Here is a 22086-nt window from a genome sequence, read left to right as displayed (position 1 = left end):
CCTTCTTGTGGAGCCACTTCATTATTATTGAAAGTTGTTGTTTCTACACTGAAACATGTAAGTGAGTCAACCTTGTCGATATTAAAAGTTGAGAGAAAGAACACATTGTATAATTTGTTTTGGAAGATAAGGTGTCACCGGAAGCTATTACGCGCTGCTGTTAACATCATCAAGCAGAGAAAATATTTACTGTCTGACGTCACTCAGATGGCGCTGTCTTTAAAAGCTAATCTTAATGGCTAACCTTCGACCAAAACATGAGCTATGCCTAGAAAACCCCCGTCAAAGTATAAGATGACTGTACAAAGACTGATATTAATATCCGGTTGTTCATGGTTAAAAAGCTTTGTAATAATTTATGTTTGCTTTGAGTGTCACGTCAGAGGCTCGGTGTTAGCATGGTATCCTATATTGGCGAGTGTGTGTACAGGAGTCTTGTACGTGTGCCTATGGGACTAAAAATCTATATTATACCCTGAACCGGAACCTTTAAGGAGATCCATGAACAATGTACAATAATGCACCTACATTGAGGAGATATATTTTGTACCTCGCATGATGACGACGAAATTTTGGCCCAATAGACATTATCTTCAGTATATTTGAGTACATAAGTTTAAGGAATCATGCCGTGCTGTTTGAATCCCTGATATGATCCTTCAAGTAAGTAGTTTTGGAAATTTAAAAAATTCCCGTGATCTGGTGTAAAGTGATGCCCCCAGTCTTAATAGCAGGGCTGACTCTAGTATGGCAGCCTGGAGGAACAGCGATGCATTCATGCTACAAACTCGATATGAATACTGGTAATTAATGTAGCATGTAATTAATAAAAGTAAATTAGGAGATAATTACAGTGCTGCACCCATATTACAGCAGTTTACAGCAGCAAAATTCCATAATTCACAGTCTGCCGTCAACAGATTTAGGTACAGAGTATAACTGTGTCATAATCCACTACTAGCAGCATTGCCACTAACCAACACTGTTTAGTTTGAGACATTCGGTTCTGTCGATAATTGGCGGGAACTTTGATTCTCTTCCGTGAGTAACGAGACGATTTCTAATATTTTTTTCTTGTTCAAAGAAATTCATTCAAGATTCTCTCACAGTAAACTTGATATTTCTCACCATCCTTAGCCATTTGTCTCCTCAAGTGTATGAAATTTCTCACAGTTAGGAGTGCACCTTCCTCAGTATATTAGATTCGCCGCCTGAGTTTTTTCACGTGCTTTAATTTATCTAACCAACTTTCACTCTCCCACACATGCTTTCTCTGTGAGTCTCTCTGCTAACCTCACACCAATTAATTATAAACTGAGTCTCTCTCATCAACCAGTCTGAACGTTTCTCATAATTAATAAGTGATCCATGAAAACTAATCACGTCGACTCCACACACGAACTTGAAACCCAAAAGGTGGCTTAAAGTGCGTCTGGCAAGTGTCGCCCCCACCAAGCCTGAGGCGGCACCACAACATCCGCCCAGTCTCACACAATGTAACAAGGTTGTACAAGTACCACGGACATGCAGACTCTACTTCTCTCTACAGGTTACAGGGTTGTTAGGTTACCTGTTATCTTCCTGTATTTTACCTGTATTTGCACAGTATCTCTGCAGCGTGAATTTGAAATGTCAATATTGGAAAGTGAGCCTGAAGTGAATTTAATTTTCAACAGGCTGGCATTCACCTTTAATCGAATTTAATGGGCAGCGGTCGTGAATTTACACTCATAATTTAATTCTGATTAATTTGACTTTAAGATACCTATAACAGAATGCGGCTAAATTGAATTCAATATCAGTTTTCAATGTCATGACGATTCTGATTTTGAAATGAAACTGAAATACTGAGTGTGGCGGCCATCGTGAATGTGTTACGCCAAGGATGAAATAAGGATACTTAAGGATGAAGGATGGTGGCACAGTGGGGACCTTGGCCCAGACAGCAGTAGGGGCCCCTGACATGAACCAAGGACCTCGTATAGTCAGGGGTAAGTGGCTTCACCCCGAGGGTCGCTCACTACCTTGAGCCATGAATGCAGTGAGGTGATGAAGGATCATCTGTTGGCCTGAGGTTTGTGTGGATGTGTGGGCGGGGTGTTTGTGTGGATGTGTGGGCGGGGTGTTTGTGTGGATGTGTGGGCGGGGTGTTTGTGTGGATGTGTGGGCGGGGTGTTTGTGTGGATGTGTGGGCGGGGTGTTTGTGTGGATGTGTGGGCAGGGGTGTGATGTGTGGGCGGGTGGATGTGTGGGCGGGATGTGTGTCGATGTGTGGGCGGGGTGTGTGTCTGGATGTGTGGGCGGGTGTTTGTGTGGATGTGTGGGCGGGGTGTTTGTGTTGATGTATGAGCGGGTGTTGTGTGATTGAGTTTGTGTGGATGTGCGAACAGATATTTGTGCGGATGTGTGAGTGGGTGGTTGTGTTTGTTTGTATGTGACGACGTGAAAGTGTATGACACTACAGCAGAGGTATGTTGGACTTCGGCAACGCATGTGTATGTGTGTGTGTGTGTGAGTATGTGTGTGTGTATGTGTGTGTGTGTGTGTGTGAGTATGTGTGTGTGTATGTATGTGTGTGTGTGTATGTGTGTGTGTGTGTGTGCATGTGTGTGTGTGCATGTGTGTATGTGTATGTGTGTGTGTATGTGTGTGTGTGTGTATGCATGTGTGTGTGTATGTGTGTATGTGTGTGTGAAAGAAGGCTTAAGTTGTGTGAGGTCGCCACTTACTACACCACTTCCACAACTTAAAACGTTTCACGGACAACATCTCACTCACCTAACCTAACCTAACCTAACACGAACCCTATGAACGCTAACACGGACCCTATGAACGCTGAAGGACCATTATGATTCACACACAGTGGATAAATAGCGCGAGGTGACCTGGAAGAGCTATAAAACTTATGTCAACACGAAGAGCTAGAGAGTTCTTTCAGCTCTCTTCTTAAACTATAAAAAAATATATATACTATGTGCAAACCAGACTTAATGCACGGTGCTTAATAATCCTGCCCGTTGAAAGACCAGAAATTAATAAACAAACAAACAAACAAACAAGGTAAACAAAGAGGAACCGTGCCAAAAAAATAAATAACTTGACCCAGCTCCCTCTACTTATGACTGATGTTCATCTTTTTATGCTTTTATTTTTTTTTATGTGCGGGACAATTGTTAGCTCGTTGATACTCTTCGTTTTGGTCTGTCAGTGGAGGTGTAATGTATGGGGGTAAGGCAGTCTCTCTCTCTCTCTCTCTCTTCCTCAGTAGTGAAGACAACAGACTGCTTACTGTGATGTGGAGCAGCCTAATCTCCACCACCACACAACACATCTCTTATCATCATCACAAACACACACACACACACACCCCATCACATAACCCCAAATATATCTACGTTTCACCCCTCCCATGCCCTCTTCACTACAAACAGATCACAGCGTTCCTCAGCTCACCACTCACATCACCACAACACACCCTTACCTCACCCCTCACACCAACACACCCTACAACCCCTCAACTCCTGTCATCCAATACAGGGAGGAGGCAAGCAAGGGGACGGGGTGAATGTGGGTGATGAACAGGTGGTGGAAGTGGGGTGGGATAGAATGGGATGGGGTGGGGTGGGGTGGGGTGGGGTGGGGTGGGGTGGGGTGGGGTGGAAATAACTACTATAGATATGCGGCGTCAAGGTAGTAATAACACACGTTTTGACCCTACCTGACTAGTACTGGCAATCGTGTGCTCATCTCTGCCTTGTTAGGGGGGGGGGGGTGAAGAGAGGGGATTTTGGGTCGAATGTCTCACGAGTTTAATAATATGGCACTCCGCTAGGTTAGGTTAAGTTAGGTTAGGTAGTACTGTATACAGGTATTTAATTTTCTGGTGGTTGCTAGAGAAGAACAAGAAGAACAACAACCACAAGAAAAAAAGAACAAGCACAAAAAGAAGAGGGGAAGAACCTTAGCTGAGTATAAGAGTGTGGTGTGTGAGAGAGGAAGAAGAGGGAGTGTCATGACTTGATAATATCTCTCTAAGGATGAAGGACTCCAACCAAGGGTCCTTAAAGGGCTTTACTTATTGGTCTCAAGGGGTTAAAAAGTCATCGTCCTCAAGGAGTTAAAATGTCGTCCTCAAGGAGTTAAAATGTCCTCAAAGGGTTATTCATCGTCCTCAAAGGGTTATTCATCGTCCTCAAAGGGTTATTCATCGTCATCAAAGGGTTATTCATCGTCCTCAAAGGGTTGTTCATCGTCATCAAAGGGTTATTCATCGTGCTCAAAGTATTAAAGTCATCGTCCTCAAACGTACACATGTAAACATTACTTTCACCAACTATATGTATCCATATTATCCTTCGCTGTGTCGTCTACTGTCAATAACTTTCATGTTAATGTGTGAGAGAGAGAGAGAGAGAGAGAGAGAGAGAGAGAGAGATGAACAGATCTGATGTACTGTACAATTATCTGTTATGTGCCAGCCAGGACTGATGACGTCACGCCGGGAGATGCGGTTTCCTGTCCAGTTTCTCATACTCGAGTCCCCTTCCAACCCCGCCACCGCTCCCCCCTGCCACCACCAACCACTTAGAAAGGCACCACCATCACCACCATCCATTTAGAAAGGCACCACCATCACCACTAACCACTTAGAAAGGTACACCATAAACTTAGAAAGGTACCATCACCACCATCCACTTAGAAAGGTACCACCATCACCACCATCCACTTAGAAAGGCACCACCATCACCACTAACCACTTGGAAAGGTACACCATAAACTTAGAAAGGTACCATCACCACCATCCACTAGAAGAGCACCACCATCACTACCATCCCACTTAGAAAGATTACACCATCAACTTAGAAAGGTACCACCACCACCACCACTTAGAAAGGTGCCATCACACCATCCACTCATCCAGAAAGGCACCACCATCACCACCAACCACTTAGAAAGGCACACATCACCACCATCACACCATCCAGAAAGGTACACCATCATTCACTTCAGAAAGGTACCACCATCACCACCATCCACTTAGAAAGGTACACCATCACCTTCATGAAATTATATCACCACTCCCTTGAAGGTACCGCCACACCATCCATGAAAGGTACAACCATCACCACCATTCATAGAAAGGCATCACCATCACCACCATCACACTTAGAAAAGGTACCATCACCACCATCCACTTAGAAAGGTACACCATCCATCATTCACTAGAAAATTATCACCATCTACCACCATCACTTAGAAAGGTACCATCACCACCATCCACTTAGAAAGGCACCACCACCACCATCCACTTAGAAAAAGGTACCACCATCACCACCATCCACTTAGAAAGGTACCAACACCACCATCCACCTAGAAAGGTACCACCACCACCATCCACTTAGAAAGGTACCATCACCACCATCCACTTAGAAAGGTACCACCACCACCAACCACTTAGAACTCTCACCACCACGAGTTATGAAGAAAGTTATTCAGTGGAAGTAATTATTGGTTTATGACATCAACATGGAAATAGCTGTAATGTGAGACGGATTTAGCTGTGTGAGTGAGTGTCCAGGGAGGAAGGGAGGGAGGGAGGGAGGGAAGGATGGATGGATGGAAGGGGAGAGGGAAGGAGAGAGGGAGGGAGGGATGGAAGGATGGATGGAGGGATGGAAGGGGAGAGGGAAGGAGAGAGGGAGGGAGGGAAGGATGGATGGAAGGGGAGAGGGAAGGAGGGAGGGGAGGATGCATGGGTATATAGAGAGCTCAGCACACGAGACTTGATGCATGGCCTTCTCAAGACAGTCATTCATATACGGACGGTCGGTCACCCATGAGGACGGTCACTCATCAATGGCTACAGACCGTGAGCGCTTTAACTACCACCACCACCAGTACTACCACCACTACCACTATTACCACCACCAATACCACCACTATTTCCACCACTACCACCACTACTACCACTACCACCACCACCACCACTACCACCCCTACCACCACCAAGATACATACATATAAGGGAGTGTGTGTGTGTGTGTGTGTGTGGAGGAACAGCATCCCAATATACACTAACACTGGTCGGTGGTACAGTACCAGTTAAAAGAGAGAGAGAAAAGTATCAGACGGCAGTGCCAGAGAGGCCGCCAAGACAGACAGACACACACGTCACGGGAGCTTCCGGACAAACATCAGTCGATCCATATACGGATACACACACACACACACACACACACACATACACACACACACACACACAGGAGGCCCACTGAGGCAATCACTCTGCTCACTACCAGCCGGAAATGTGCCAAGAAAGGGATGAAAAAATAAAATAATGCGCCTTTACGCTGTTACCTCCACCTTGGTACCTTTGTGTATAACTGGACTCTTTGTGACGGATACAAAGAGAATACAGTGACCCAGACAATAAAATATATACAGTACTTCCGAGAAAATGGTTATCGGTTACTGATATGGCAAAGAAACCTGCTGAAACATTCTACTAATAGCTTATGACTGTGTGTGTGTGTGTGTGTGTGTGTGTGTGTGTGTCCTATAATGTTCATACTGACAGAATACAATTACTTTAACTCTCCGTAGATATGTTATGCTATTGAGGTAAAAAAATTTTGAAGTCAAAGTCATAAAACTGAGAAAGGGCAGGACCCGGGGTGAGTTGGCCCCCCTGTGTTACGTGCCGTCATTACACTGACTGTGGCCAGGTATGGACGCTCTATAGTAACTGCACCTGGCAGGCGTTAGGGTATACCTATCTCCACCTTGTCCTTCATTCATTCTTAACACACGTCATCCACATCCGACCCACTGACCTACTTACTCTGTGTTTGTGTGTGCGTGTATGAGTTTTTGCATATACTTTTTATGTATGTGTGTCTGTATGTATGTACAGTACTCTGAGTGGGTGGGTTGGCCTCCAAACTAACATCAACACCACTAATATCCCACCACTGAACAGATGCTTCCACCTGTCACATTTGGCACACTACACTTCCCTATTTCTGCCACCCACCCCACCCTCACACCCAGGGACCCAGACACAGCAACCGTACTTACTCGAGTTACTTATGTATATGTGTGTGTGTGTGTGTGTGTGTGTGTGTGTGAGAGAGATTATTATTATAGTGTCAACAGTGATCATATGTAGGCAGTGTGGACGCCTCTCGTGATTCCACTTGATGATGTTTATGTAACGGAAGTGTTAACACGACTCATCTACAGTGTGTCTACGGGTGTTTACTATGTGCTGCGACCTCCACTGTCTTTTTTTAACATACTATCCAGCAACTCGATTGGACTAATTATAATTAACCACTTGTTGATTTCGTAATTATTCATACCAATCAGTTTCTAACATCGGAATTTCCAACTTAAGAGGAGCTTCTATATCTTACTAACCCCGTTATTTGTGTATCATTTCAATCCCCGCGAGTTAGTTTATCCGTTCCACTTTACACCTGGTAGTCATTCCTTTACGTTCTCTGGTATCAAAGGATGTGAGCGTAAGTGGCGTAACATCGAAGCTGAGGTGAGCGTATGGCTACGATAGTCCCTGCTGACACATGCACCTACGCCACACGCTGCCTCTATGCTTGTTGTATACCATATGGGAAGCTGTCTGTCTGTCTGTCTGTCTGTCTATCTGTCTGTCTGTCTGTCTGTCTGTCTCAATAACAAACAAACAAGACGAAACTTTTTTTTAACAAGATCTCACATCACAACCAAAAAGGCAAAAATATTATAACAAAAGTTAAAATTATAGACATTCATCATGACATAACACAGTGTATAGTCCCCTATAACTATAATACATAAACAAGTATGACGGAGACACAGGAAACACCCAGACAATGGCAAGAACACTTGTTAAATATGATGACACGTGACAATACGACACCATTGTTAAGTATCTGTGTCTATGTGTGTGTGTGTGTGTGTAAATGAATGTATGTGTCTCAGTTTGTGTATACGTGTGTGTGTGTGTGTGTGTGTGTGTGTGTGTGTGTTGTACGGTGTGTTATTAAGTAATATTAATTATCAAGGTCCCGTTATCCTCGTAGCGTGGGAATGCACAGCTGTTGAGTGTGAGTTAGTAACTACAAGCGGCGGGTTGGTGGGGTGATGAGGAAGATGGGTGGGGTGGGGTGGTGAGGAAGGTGGGTGGGTGGGGTGGTGAGGAAAGTGGGTGGGGTGGCAAGCAGCCAGATGATATACTTGTGGCAGGGTGTGGGCGGTATGGTACCTTTCCTCGCCGACACCTGCTCTTAACACTACCACTTCCTCCCCTCCCCTCCCCACCCCTTATCCTCTCTATGTCTCCTTACCTCTCTTTTACTTCTCTCACCCCCTCCGTATCTCTCTCTCTCATCTTCCTACCATTCTCTTCCATGTGCTTCTCTATCACCTTTCCTTATATCTCTCTTAGTTATTTTTCCCCATACACCACATGTGAGTGAGGGGCGCAGATGTCAGTCAGTTAAGCTCGGCACAAGTATTACTGAGATTAAATATAATTACATCGTATAAATGCTCTTTTTCACGATTGCTCTAAATTTAAGGTTTGATTGTTATATATTATATTTAATTGGGGGTAATATTCGAGCAGTGCAAAAGTTTGATTGATTGATTGATTGATTGATTGTGGTAATTAGATACATCCCTGGCGACGCAACTGTAATGGCTCGAAATTTAACATATTCGGGCCGAGAAACACTTTGAAGTGTTGAACCTCTTCTACCTTCCTTCCACAGTCTTATCTTCACTTCCTTAGTTTTTATCTACAAATATACTACACATCCTTCCCGGTGTCCAAGCGTCGTAATTCACGGTCTTCATCCACCATTATCTTTTCCCGAACTCCTGACGTTCTTTGTTATCACTTATCAGACGTTAGAAGGAGAAGAGAACTAAACTGACTAACGACTATGTGCCCCTGTTTACGTCCTGCTGGAGTATTGTTGAGCGTTAACTAGTGCCGCCGCCAACCAGCCCGTCACCACAATCTATTAAGCGATTTGGTCAAGCGAGTCGGAACATTAATCACTCTAATAAAATATAAAGATTCACAAGACTCTAAAAAAAAAAAAAATACATATATACAGTACATTTCCGAGCATCCTGGTGTAGCAAGACAGTACCGCACACATCTCGTTCTATGACAGGGGGTCGCCGAGTCATATCACGCAGACGAAAAATACATAAACTCCGCTTATCCCAGAAAGAGGGAATGAGAGGTCGACTTTATATGACTGGCGCCGCTGCTGTCGACGCCTGGATCATCACAAACCTCATAGCAGACACTATCAAATGACTACTGACCAAGCACGAATACTATAGTGATCTCTCCCCTCCCCAAGAAAAAGGATAAATGTAAGACTAAATTTGTATCTAACGGAACACTAAAGACGTCGTCACATATTTTAAGGCTGAATTGGCTGGCACAGTGATCGCCTTAAAGGGAAAAATAATCTTACAGTTACCAATAATGATGAGTTTGGAGCATCCTGAGGTCAAGACAAGAGAATATGAGACGTGCTGTCCCCGCCACCATCAGTTTAACATTAAGTGTATCAAGTGAGAGGGACTAGGACCTCGGATAACTGACCAACACAATCTCACCAAACTACAAAATGCATTACTTGGGTCTGGATTCACAAAGGTTCGCATGGAGAATATTCCTCGTAACTGAAGATAGAAGAATTACACCAAGGCCTAACTGGCTCCCGTAAACTAAACCCCCAAAAACAGCATTAGCAATTATTATCAGCAAATTGCAGTCAGATTCAACCTTACTTATAGGCGTCAACTTTATAAAATTAGGAAACAAAATCTAGTTACCATATCTTTTCCATTAACATTCTTTACCTATAAACTCAGCTTCTTACCTGGTGTGAAGTGAACGTATCGAGTTAAGATGTATGAAACCTTGATGCCATGTTCATGTTTTACCTTAAGTTAACCAGTTAGGCCTTGGTGTAGTCTAAGTCTTGGGTTACGAGAGATATTCATTGTACAAACGTTGTGAATCAGTAACCTGAATGGCTGGGTCGCCAAGACCACCAGCCTCGTGTACCACCGTAACATCATCAAAGGGGTAATTGAAAGCGTCAATAGTAAGACCTCAAATACACCAAAGTAGCATCATCCGGGGTTGAAGACAACAGCATCATACGTGCTGTCTTCAGTGTGGGGTGACGTCGCCACCACCATCACCAGCGACAATCTTCCTATCTAGACACTCCCACACACACACACACACACACACACACACACACACACACACACACACACACACACACACACACACACACACACACCATACTCCAACACACTCGTTTCTCCTGGACTAGGATTCTTAAACACTCGTACGTTAAGTCCCCTCACCCCCCCACCCCAACCCTAAATGAGTACGTGAGTATCTAGCTGCCTCAGTGACGACCATACCATCAACACAACTGTACAAAGACAGACTACCATAACTCGAGAGGATCTGTTACCTCTTTGTTGCAGGGGAAAAAACTAACATGCGAAGTTCTGAAAATGTGAATCAGAGAGAGTTGGGGAATGTACTGTATGTGTGGTTATTTTAAGTTACAGATACACTGTTGTATACGCTGCCAGCCTGGTATGTCACTGAGGTGGAGAAGCTCTACCTGAGTTACTGCATTGGTGTAACTCGAGTATAGAGGTCATTACAACACCACGGCCTGCATGGGTGGTGCGTCCAGTCACGTCTGTCTGTCTGTCTGTCATAGTTTTGTCAGCCATTAAGGACAATTTTTTTATTTTTTTATTGGGAACCCCCCTATTAATTTCTGCCTTGGCATGGCAACGTTTACAGGTCAAAGGTCGTGGTCGTAGGTCAGAATGGGACCAAGCGAAACACCTTACTGAGATTACTTAATGAACATATCTCCACCAATAAAGTAATAGGCACTGTGAAACACCTTCCTGTTACGGTGACCCGCAGGCAGGAAGTAACTACTGGTCCAAGAAGGCGTTAAGCCGCGAGTTACACTAAGTTCTGGGAGGTACTGTATGTCTGAGGCGGTGCCTTGAGGAAGTGCGTGTGTGTGTGTTTCCGCCTCGACACAACACCACCACCAATTACCACATATATATGTGTGTGTGTGTGTGTGTGTGTGTGTGTGTGTGTGTGTGTGTGTGTGTAAGGGGAAGCACGCGATTGATACGATTAGAATGAAAGAGGGAGGGAGAATAAATGTGGTGGAAGAAGAGAAAGTAAAGTAAATGGAAGTAAAGACAGTGGGAAGAGGAACTGATAAAAGGGGGTGATGGAGGAAGTGACCAGAGAAGGGGAAAAGAGAGGTATGAATGAGAGGGAGGGAAAGACGCCCCAGTGAAGAATAACAAGAGAAGAGAACTGATCCTGCTACATCAAATTCTCAGCTGGTGCAAAGAAAAAAATGTGGTGCTGTGGCCAAGTCCTTACAACGATGCATAGTGGTTAGTGTGGGGGTTCCAGTGCAACAGTCTGGCGCAGTGTCCGGTGCGTGTGTGTGTGTGTGTGTGTGTGTGGTTGTATGTGTGGTATACAGTATATATAACAAGTGTGGGCGCTCCATGAACCAGCATCATTATTTCACCCTCTTGAAACACTTAAGCAAGGCTGAGCCCCCACACCGCCACCGCCAGCACGGACAGGCCAGCCTTGTACCCAATAATAACACAGCTTGTGCATAAGATGGAGAAATATTGACCCATTTATCACTATGCTCATTACACGCTCGTCTACCGCTAACTTCTCGTTATTCCTTAACTACAACGCCAGTGTACCTTGCATAGTAAAGTTAGAGGCATATTCTGTAACTTTTATAATGTCTTATTTATTTGAGTTACCTAAAAGTTTGTGAAAAAAAGAATATGGCTGGCTTAGTGACCTTGGTGGATGTTTATAATCTCCAAACCATTTTTCTCACTGTAAAAATCACGTAAAAAGTTTGTAGGTACAACTAAACATGGACTCTTAAAAACATTCAAGTCTTTTGCAGGGTCAACCATCAAGGAAGCCCACCACGGTACTGAAAATGCTCAGTCACGTGTAACTTTTATGTCACTGTAATACACAATATCAACTTTTATTTTGTAATATGAACTACTTCACCATTCGTAGTTAATGATTTTGAATAAAGTTTGTGATTGATTAGGACTTATACAGAGGAAAAGGTGTGACCTCCTGGAGAGTAACCAAGGCTTATATTTTTGTGGGAACTTGTGTGTTGTGTACATTAAGTCATAACTAAAATTACTCATTTGGAATCACCTGACAAGAAATTATGGTAGTACTTTAACTGAAATATAATTTACCTGACCTAACCTAATGGATGTTTCAGTGCTAGAACTTTCCATCAACGAAGGCATAACAACTGCCTTTAAAATAATATCTCGAAGTGGTCCATGTAAAATAGTAGTGGTGATGATAAAGTTTAGTAATTGGTAGTGGCGTTAGTGGTGGTGGAGAGCCGGGTGCACCCTAGGGGGTATTGAATGGCACTAAGAACACACCGCCAACACCCCCCATCCACCCCTTCCCAGGCAGGAGGTGTAGGTACCGGTATCCTTAAAAAGCGTGGTGGAGGGGTCTGTGTTGTGTCGAGAGTCGTGAGAGGCGCCACCATCCTCACGTAATGATCACATAAACAAGAAGTGTCTTATCCTCACCGCCCGGGTTTGGTCAACACCAACTTTCTCGACGCACCATCCTCCCCTGTATGCCGGTGGGAGATAATATTTACATCTCTGTAGTATAGGGAACCTAATCTCAAAGCTACATAAACTCAGGCCAGCTTTCTCATACTGTAGCGGCTGATTGCTGGGTCACTTGTGTACAGTACAGTACTTTTCAAGCCGAGCCGTCTATTTTTCTAGTTATTCAGGTTTAATGGCTTTGTGTCTATCATGGAGAAGTCTTACAGAATAAAACTTTCTAGTGTGTCTTTATAACTTTCAAAACTACAACAGAAGTCCATCTGTCCAAATCAGTTTGGAACCGCATTCTCCTGTGTGTGTGTGTGTGTGTGTGCGTGTGTGTGCGTGTGTGTAGAATACGTTCATTAGTGTGCCGACAAGCCATACACATGTAAAAAAAGTGATCTGGGGATTATATGAACCTCCCTCAACACACCTGAATTTTTTGTGCATATTTAATTTCTCACACACACACACACACACACACACACACACACACACACACACACACACACACACACACACACACACGCGCGCGCGCGCGCGCGCGCTAACATCCAAATAAAAAGATAGGAACAAGAGCATAAATAAATAGGGCGAAGAAATATTACAAAATGATGGGAACAGTGTTATTATTTTAGGTCTACTTTTGCTGTTATAACTTCAGTCGTTAGTAAATACAATATCAACAAACAGTACAGTAACTACATTACTTAACTAATGCAGTCCAGTAATCAGTGTACAAGTAGTTACAGTCTGCAATAGGGTGAACCCTTCAGGCAGGTAATTTCCATGTATATATATATATATATATATATATATATATATATATATATATATATATATATATATATATATATATATATATATATATATATATATATATATATATATATATACTGAACTTAACACTGACGCCCCATACAGCAGAAGAGGATGGAAAGGTCTGGATCAACAACAGGATTCACATTAATCAAGTAATAAGTGATATCGCAGGTCTCTTATCGTACAGGTGTTGCAACTTCAACTGTTTACGCTACGTCGGATCAACCCGTTAATATAGGACCTACGCCAGACCTGTCTAGCAGTTTTGGTGCTAATGGAAATATTAATTACCTGTGTTACTGTGTACAGTATTTAATGCAGTGACACCCATCTTATTCTACGTGTGTTTGTGTGCGTGTAAATTACCATCATCTACACACCTGTACAGATAGTTTACAAATCAAATCCCGGTCCATATCACAGATCACGCTTTAAAGTTACTGTCAGATTATATAAACACCTGAATACGAGAACTTAATTCATTCTCACGTACACTCATCTAATATTCCCATGTAAAAAAAACAGCTTAATCCTGATGACATAGTTTTAAAGTAGAGAACGGGAGGGGATGGTGACGACGGGGGAGGGGGACGACGGGGAGGGGTGGGGACGACGGGGAGGGGTGGGGACGGGGAGGGGGTGGGGACGACGGGGCAGGGGTGGGGACGACGGGAAGGGGGTGGGGACGACGGGGGAAAAGGGTGGGGACGACGGGGGAGGATGGGGACGACGGGGGGGGTGGGGGACGACGGGGAGAAGGGGTGGGGACGACGGGGAGGGGGTGGGATGACGGGGAAAGGGGTGGGGATGACAGGGAAGGGGTGGGGATGACGGGGAGAAGGGGTGGGGACGACGGGGAAAGGGGTGGGGGACGACGCGGAGGGGGTGGGGACGACGGGGAAAGGGGGTGGGGATGGGAAGAAGGGGGTGGGGATGACAGGAAGAAGGGGTGGGGATGACGGGGAGGAGGAGGTGGGGACGACGGGGGGGTGGGGATGACGGGGAGAAGGGGGTGGGGACGACGGGGGAAAGGGGTGGGGACGACGGGGAGGAGGAGGTGGGGACGACGGGGGAGGAGGTGAGGAGATACACCATCCCCTGAAGGCCTCACGTTCGGGTAATCCCCTCTGATATTGACTCCCTCACGAGCCTGGGGGATGCTGCAACACCTACCATGTATCCCCACACCACCACCTCTCCTCACTAACACCTATCTACAGTAGCTACCTATAACACCCAATTCATATCCATTAAGTGGTTCTGTGTCGCCAACCCATACCCATTAAGTGGTTCTGTGTCGCCAACTCATATCCATTAAGTGGTTCTGTGTCCACACCCATTAAGTGGTTCTGTGTCGCCAACTCATACCCATTAAGTGGTTCTGTGTCAACTCATACCCATTAGTGGTTATGTCGCCAACTCATACCCATTAAGTGGTTCTGTGCCAACTCACACCCATTAAGTGGTTCTGTGCCAACTCATATCCATTAAGTGGTTATGTCGCCAACTCATACCCCGCAACTCCCCATTACTCCGCCAACTCATAAGTGGTTCTGTGTCGCCAACCCATACCCATTAAGTGGTTCTGTGTCGCCAACTCATATCCATTAAGTGGTTCTGTGTCGCCAACTCACACCCATTAAGTGGTTCTGTGTCGCCAACTCACACCCATTAAGTGGTTCTGTGTCGCCAACTCACACCCATTAAGTGGTTATGTGTCGCCAACTCAAACCCATTAAGTGGTTATGTGTCGCCAACTCAAACCCATTAAGTGGTTATGTGTCGCCAACCCATACCCATTAAGTGGTTCTGTGTCGCCAACTCATACCCATTAAGTGGTTCTGTGTCGCCAACTCATACCCATTAAGTGGTTCTGTGTCGCCAACTCACACCCATTAAGTGGTTCTGTGCCAACTCAAACCCATTAAGTGGTTATGTGTCGCCAACTCATACCATTAAGTGGTAACTCACACCCATTAAGTGGTTCTGTGTCGCCAACTCACACCCATTAAGTGGTTCTGTGTCGCCAACTCACACCATTAAGTGGTTATGTGTCGCCAACTCAAACCCATTAAGTGGTTATGTCGCCAACTCAACCCAGTGGTTATGTGTCGCCAACCCATACCCATTAAGTGGTTCTGTGTCGCCAACTCATACCCATTAAGTGGTTCTGTGTCGCCAACTCACACCCATTAAGTGGTTCTGTGTCGCCAACTCAAACCCATTAAGTGGTTATGTGTCGCCAACTCATACCCATTATGTTATGTGTCGCCAACTCATACCCATTAAGTGGTTCTGTGTCGCCAACTCAAACCCATTAAGTGGTTATGTGTCGCCAACTCATACCCATTAAGTGGTTCTGTGTCGCCAACTCAAACCCATTAAGTGGTTATGTGTCGCCAACTCATACCCATTAAGTGGTTATGTGTCGCCAACTCATACCCATCAAGTGGTTATGTGTCGCCAACCCATACCCATTAAGTGGTTCTGTGTCGCCAACTCATACCCATTAAGTGGTTCTGTGTCGCCAACCCATACCCATTAAGTGGTTCTGTGCCGCCCACTCAAAATCTTCAAAACATAACATCAAAATTATACTGGTTCTTTGTATACCGGAAAAAAATACTTAATCTACTTTCTGTCCACACTGTTCTATATTACAAAGGCTGTCAGGGCTGTGGAGTAGATTTTCACTGCTTTGACAGCTGTTAATATAACGAACAAACCAAAAATCTTGATTCCACTAAACGTTTACAAATGTTTCAACTCATTTGAGGTGCTGGCGTGTTATTTAGAAAGTTTAATAGTATATAGAAACTTAATAGACATAATACATACCGGTACCAAGGTTATCAAGAACTGGTTGGCTCTTTTTTTTTTTTTACGGGAATTAGGCCACCCGGGCACAGGTCAAACGACCCACAACGGGGCCTGGAGGGTGAAAAAATAAGAACAGAAAGAAATTGAAAATAGAGAAGAAAAGGTTATACTGTGTTAATCTACAGCCGGAAAACCAGCTTTTTAAAGTGAGACAGATTGTATAAGTATGGAAACACAGAAGAAGGCAAAGCATTTCACAGTCTGGCTGTGTGAGGAAAGAAGGAGGACAATAACGGGTTATTCTCGTGTTCAAGATAGTTTCGAAAATCTTAAAGAGGGATGAAGTTAGGGCAATGGGGCGATAGTTAGAGGGATTAGAATGGGCACCCTTCTTCGGGATGGCCTGAACCAAGGCATGCTTCCAAGAAGAAGGAAAAGTTTGGCTTTTGAGGCAGAGGCGAAAGAGGCGAGCAAGCACAGGGGCCAGAGCTTCAGCACACTCCCTCAGAACACGAGGGGGTATTCCGTCCGGTCCATGCGCCTTACATCCAACCTGGATAACACACCGGCAACCCTGGGAGTGGAGATTATAGGAAAGTGCATAGGTTCAGTAGGAGGAGCAGGGGTAGGAGGGATAGAGTTGGAATCGTCTAAGGTGGAATTAGAGGAGAATAAGGTGCCAAAGAGATTGGCTTTGTCATGGGGAGAGTTGGCTATAAAGTTATCAGGTCGGAAGAGAGAAGGAAAAGAAGGAGTGCAGAAGTTGTTGTAGATGTTTTTGGTTAAGGACCAGAATGATTTACTATTGGAAGAATTAGTCAGGACAGCGGTCTTACTTTTTATAAAATTCCGTTTGGCCCTATGAAGAATAGCCTTACAATGATTCTAGAAGTAATGAAAAAAGTGTGGGTAATAGAAGGAGATAGTTTCATAGCTTGATATGTCCTATCTCTCACCCTGCATGCAAAAGAGCAGGAGCGATCAAACCATGATTGCAATGTGAAAGTTTTGGTAGAAGATGGGATAAATGCGCTCATACCACTCTGTATAACCCCAGCAATGCTGTCAGCACATACCGAGGCGTCCCGAGTGGAAAAGCAACATTCATCCCAAGGAAAGTCGGTAAAGAATTCTCGCAAAGATTGCCAGTTTGCCCTCCGATAGTGCCATAGTTGGCGTTTAGAGGGGGGTGGGGGAGGTGATCGTGTCCAGTTTGATTTAATAGAAATAAGATTATGATCAGAAGACCCTAAGGGGGCAGAAATTGAGTATGAATAGTGTGAGGGGTTAGAGGTAAAACAAAGATCAAGAATGTTAGCAAGTTGATCGTGTCGATCAGGAACGCGTGTAGGGTGTTTGATTATTTGTTCCAAATCATTAAGTAGGGAAAAAGAGTGCCTCAGCTCCACCTGGGTCATCCCTTGCAGAGCCAAGCCACTCTCTGTGATGTACATTGAAATCCCCTAGGTAGAGGTTCTCGGTGTTGGGGTGTGTGGATAGCAACGACTCGTGGCAAGAAGTGAGATCGTCAAAGAGTTCGAAATAGTTGGTAGAGTTGGGAGAACAGTATAGGAAGCAAAGAAAAATAGTCACAGTTGGGAGAGATATTTTGAGCCATATGACATCATAAAGGGAAGATTCAAGATCCGTGAATCGATCTATGGGTGTATGTGTGTTGCAGTAAGCGCATACACCTCCCTTAGAACGGAAGGAGGTATATAAAGGTTGTAGTTGGAGACTTGAAAAGGTTTGAGTGAAGCTGCTTTGGACAGTTGAAGTTCGGAAAGTAGTAAGAGGTTAGGGGAAGAGGTTAATAGATGGTGGTGCTCCACAGAAGGAAAATTGGATCTCAGGCCACAAATGTTGGAAAAATGAAGTGTGGAAAAAGTCGATCCTCGAGCAACCGCGGTGGCGTCAGTTGAGGCCCCAATAACTTGATCAGGTTGGCCCTGGGGTCCACAACCTTCCCGACCAGTGGGACCCATCCGAGAAGGCCCCGCTTCAATATTAATATCAACTGACATAGTAGAATAAAATAGAATGAATAAATCAGATCAAGAATGAGTACGGTTATATTTGTTGTGTTGTCAATAGTAAGAGAGACAATTGAGACCCTGCAATTGTGTGTAAATGAGGCAGAAAGACAGATCAGCAACCTGGGACTTGGTCACAATTTTTGTAATGCCATATGGCAGCAGGGTCTACCATTAGACAATACATTATGCCTCCAATATGTTTCCAGGCGGTAGTACCTCCCTGTTTGGTAGCTGCCTACTACCTCTGTTGAGTGCATTAATGATTTGAAAGCACATTATATTATGCATTGCATGCTAAAATGGATATATACTAGTAATATTTTAAAGTAAAGCACGTTGCACCTGTTTAAACAAAGGCAGATAAACTGTAGCGATACTGTTTATTCACTGCTCGTAACATCTATGAATTATAATGTCTGTAAAAGAGTTTTTACCGACACAATTTTATTATATTTATTATGCCCCGGAAGAAAATTTAAATCTACCGGTTGTTACGCCACGAGCAACTTCCTATACTACGCAACACACGGCTTTGATAAACTGGATATTACTGTATTCATTAAGGGAACGGGACATGGCACTGAGATACAGTATATACCGTGTACTTTTATTATTTTCTCAGACAGACACGAAAGTTCTCAACAAGAGAGTGAAATACTGTACTGGGTATGGCTCTAATCTAATACATGAAAAAAAGGTAAAAAATTGGAAGATATCTTTAATTTATCCATGAACACATTTGATATATGGGTCCATATAATAAAATCAAAATCCTACATGGGTCCATATCTAGCATTAAAACTTTAGAAAGGTAACTGGCTTTCGGATGGAAAAAATGCCATCCCTCCCCCGGAGCTTAAACAGTGAATCAATTACATTATTATTCATTTATATTGTCTGTAATTATCTAAGGTTATTGTCTAGAAAATAAAACTGTTGCTGAAACTTGTGAGCCTCTTTTGATTGTTGTCACAGGTCTTCTTGAAAAGCGAAAATGAGTTTTAGCTAACCTCAGTACGTGTGTATGCAATTTCATATTACATATCAAAATCGTAGAATTATAAGGATGAAAGTAAAATTCAGTGAACAGTAATTCTGATGTAATGGACTGATTGTCAATGCCCAAGGTTCAGCCAAGGGAGATATACTGATGTAAGATAAACCTAATCTGAATTCTTATAGAGTACATGATTCACTAGTCATCTAATCTTGCTTTGGTCTTGCTCTTATCTCTGTGCTGGGTAATCTGGTCTTCTCCCTACCACTGCCACTAGATTATTCCACTAAGTTTTGTACAAAGGTAAGTTTATCTATTTTTTTTCGCTCGTTTTCATCAATGTTGCTTTACAATCATGAGACGCGTCCTTGAAGAGGGAGTATCACACTTTAATACTGGCTTTTTAGTTTATACACATTCTTCTTTTTCGCTTTCGGTATAATAGCTATCCTGTGGAGTATATTTATCGTTATAACAGTAATACAACGAAAAGAAAGAAAAACACTTGTGTCCAATTTCAGATTCCTAGCTAAAAAAGAAAGAAAAGAAATACCCGTGAAATCGTCCGACCAAACCAGAAAACAAACAAACAGCGCCCGGGAGCCTGTTGTTTTCTGCAGAATTGATGTCACGGGTAGGTTAGGTTAGGTTAGGTTAATTTAGTTTAGTTTAGTTTTAGGTTAGGTTGTGTTTGGTTAAGTTTAGGTTTATGTTAAGGTTCCGCTAGGTTTGGTTAGGTTTGATTAGATTAAGATTACACTAGGTTTGGTTAGATTAGGTTAAGGTAAAGTTAGGTCAAGGTAAGGTTAGGTTAAGGTTTGCTATAGGTTATGTTAGGTTAGGTTAAGTTACGTAATGGTTAGATAATTAGTGTGTAAGCCTCGTTGGAGATTTAAAAATTCATTTTACATTTAATGGAGTATTTAAAATCAATATTGATTTCAAGGTGCAACCAATACACAATAATATATGCAAGGGATTCCAATTAAAGAAGAAAAAATACTTCCTAAAATCCACCTGAAAATATTATTCGACTATAGCACGTAAGCTAAAAATTATACAGAATGAAAGTTGTGCAGAAACAAAACAATCTACCAATACTGTACTATTTTTATAATATTTTCTCATTAAAAACTCACTTGGTTCCACCTTAGTGTGTTTGTTTACAAATTTGATATTACCGACTGTTCTTGTTCCTTGATACAAAACAGACCAGAAGAAAAGTATATTGAAAGTGCAGTGGGTCATTAGACGATGCTAAAATGTGAGGGTCTTCAACTGTCGGTAGATAAACAAATGTTGAAATTAAGCTACAGTATATGAACTTTTCTGTAATAACACATACCACATGACCCTACAGTAATATGCAGTATTAACTAGTAAATCTGCACTTTTAACAAGTCAAAACTGACTACATCCATGCCTTATTTTACATTTTTAGATAATAAGAACAAAGTTGGAATTATTCGTGTAAAAGAAGTAACGGCGGTCGTCAGTAAGTTAAAAATAAATAATGCAAAATGTATATGCATAAGTGTAACTTGGCAGCGGTTGTCATTAAATGTTAGTAGTGCGTGACAACATAGTACAATTACAGGCAGATATCATTCATCTTACCTTATGTCTGTCTACTGTTAAAGAGCTGCTAACTCCACTGGCCTCCGGAAACTTGCTTCAACAACCAGTATCTTACTTGATCAGATGAACACCTCACAGCTGAAAATGTTTATCTGTTCGGAGGTAACAATGTAAACTTTCTGGCACTAAAGTTTCATATCTCACCCTCCTTTCATCTGTTACACTTTCCGTAAAAACATATAATGAAGTTTATTTTCACACTGAACTGCAGTTATATCTAAGGAATACTGATGTTGTGAAGACCCTAATAGTATACTTTCTCTGTCAGTAGTACTATCCACTTAGAATACACAAACTAATTCCATCACGGGTGGGACCAAGGAAACCAGACGATATGGGATACAACCAACATTAGCGACCGCCTCTCTCACACTGAGCCTGACGGCCGGAGTGACGGTAACCACCATAGCCGCCGCCGCCGCGCCCTTGCTACTTGTGGGCTGCCTCACAATACAGCCTTTTCTCATGCCCCTAATTACTTCATCTGTTGCCATGTACTTGTATTCTTAAGAGTAGTTTCATATTCTTAGCATATAACATTGTAAATGGATAATCATTTATCTGCTGTAAGTTTTATTTACTAGGAAAATCTCTCTTCGTTTGCAAACCATTGGCATGAAAATTCCTCCCAAATATTTCCTTGAGCAACTTCAATGAAAAACCAAAGAAACTAGCATTAGCGAAGTGCAAAATATACATGTTGATCAGCGACACCAGGGTAAAAACTTAAAACTTCTCCAAGAACAGTGTAGATTTTACATATGAGGGCGTGGCTTCTCGTATATCTGCTCGTTACCCTTTTATCAACTGGGCTAACATTGTGGAGTATTGGATGAGGTCTAAAGTACAAAACATGCGTTTAGCATACGTTCATTAAACATCGTATTATAGTTTGTTTTATATATTGTACATAATTACTGAATATTTTTTATTTTCAAGTTTCAAGAACTAGGATGCTTTTCGATATGGAGCATAAGTTAGATATAATCGGTATAGGAAGACTGATTTTTTATATAAAATTAAGTCATATATGGTACTATT

At 43.0% G+C, this 22086-nt stretch overlaps 1 protein-coding gene across 2 annotated transcripts in view; it reads right to left on the bottom strand.

Moving 5' to 3' along the window:
* LOC121878373 (guanine nucleotide-binding protein G(i) subunit alpha) overlaps positions 1 to 21434 on the bottom strand; it is a 47259-nt gene extending 25825 nt beyond the window's left edge. For both annotated transcript variants that reach the window (XM_042384578.1, XM_042384577.1), the window contains exon 1: positions 21025 to 21434. The gene's annotated coding sequence lies outside the window, so the exon portion shown is untranslated. The remainder of the gene's footprint in view (positions 1 to 21024) is intronic.
* Positions 21435 to 22086: the final 652 nt, after the last annotated feature.

This window comes from Homarus americanus, unplaced genomic scaffold, assembly GCF_018991925.1.
Source record: "Homarus americanus isolate GMGI-L3 unplaced genomic scaffold, GMGI_Hamer_2.0 scaffold41027, whole genome shotgun sequence".
Classification (NCBI taxonomy): Eukaryota; Metazoa; Arthropoda; class Malacostraca; order Decapoda; family Nephropidae; genus Homarus; species Homarus americanus.
This window is presented reverse-complemented; position numbering and strand designations above follow the sequence as displayed.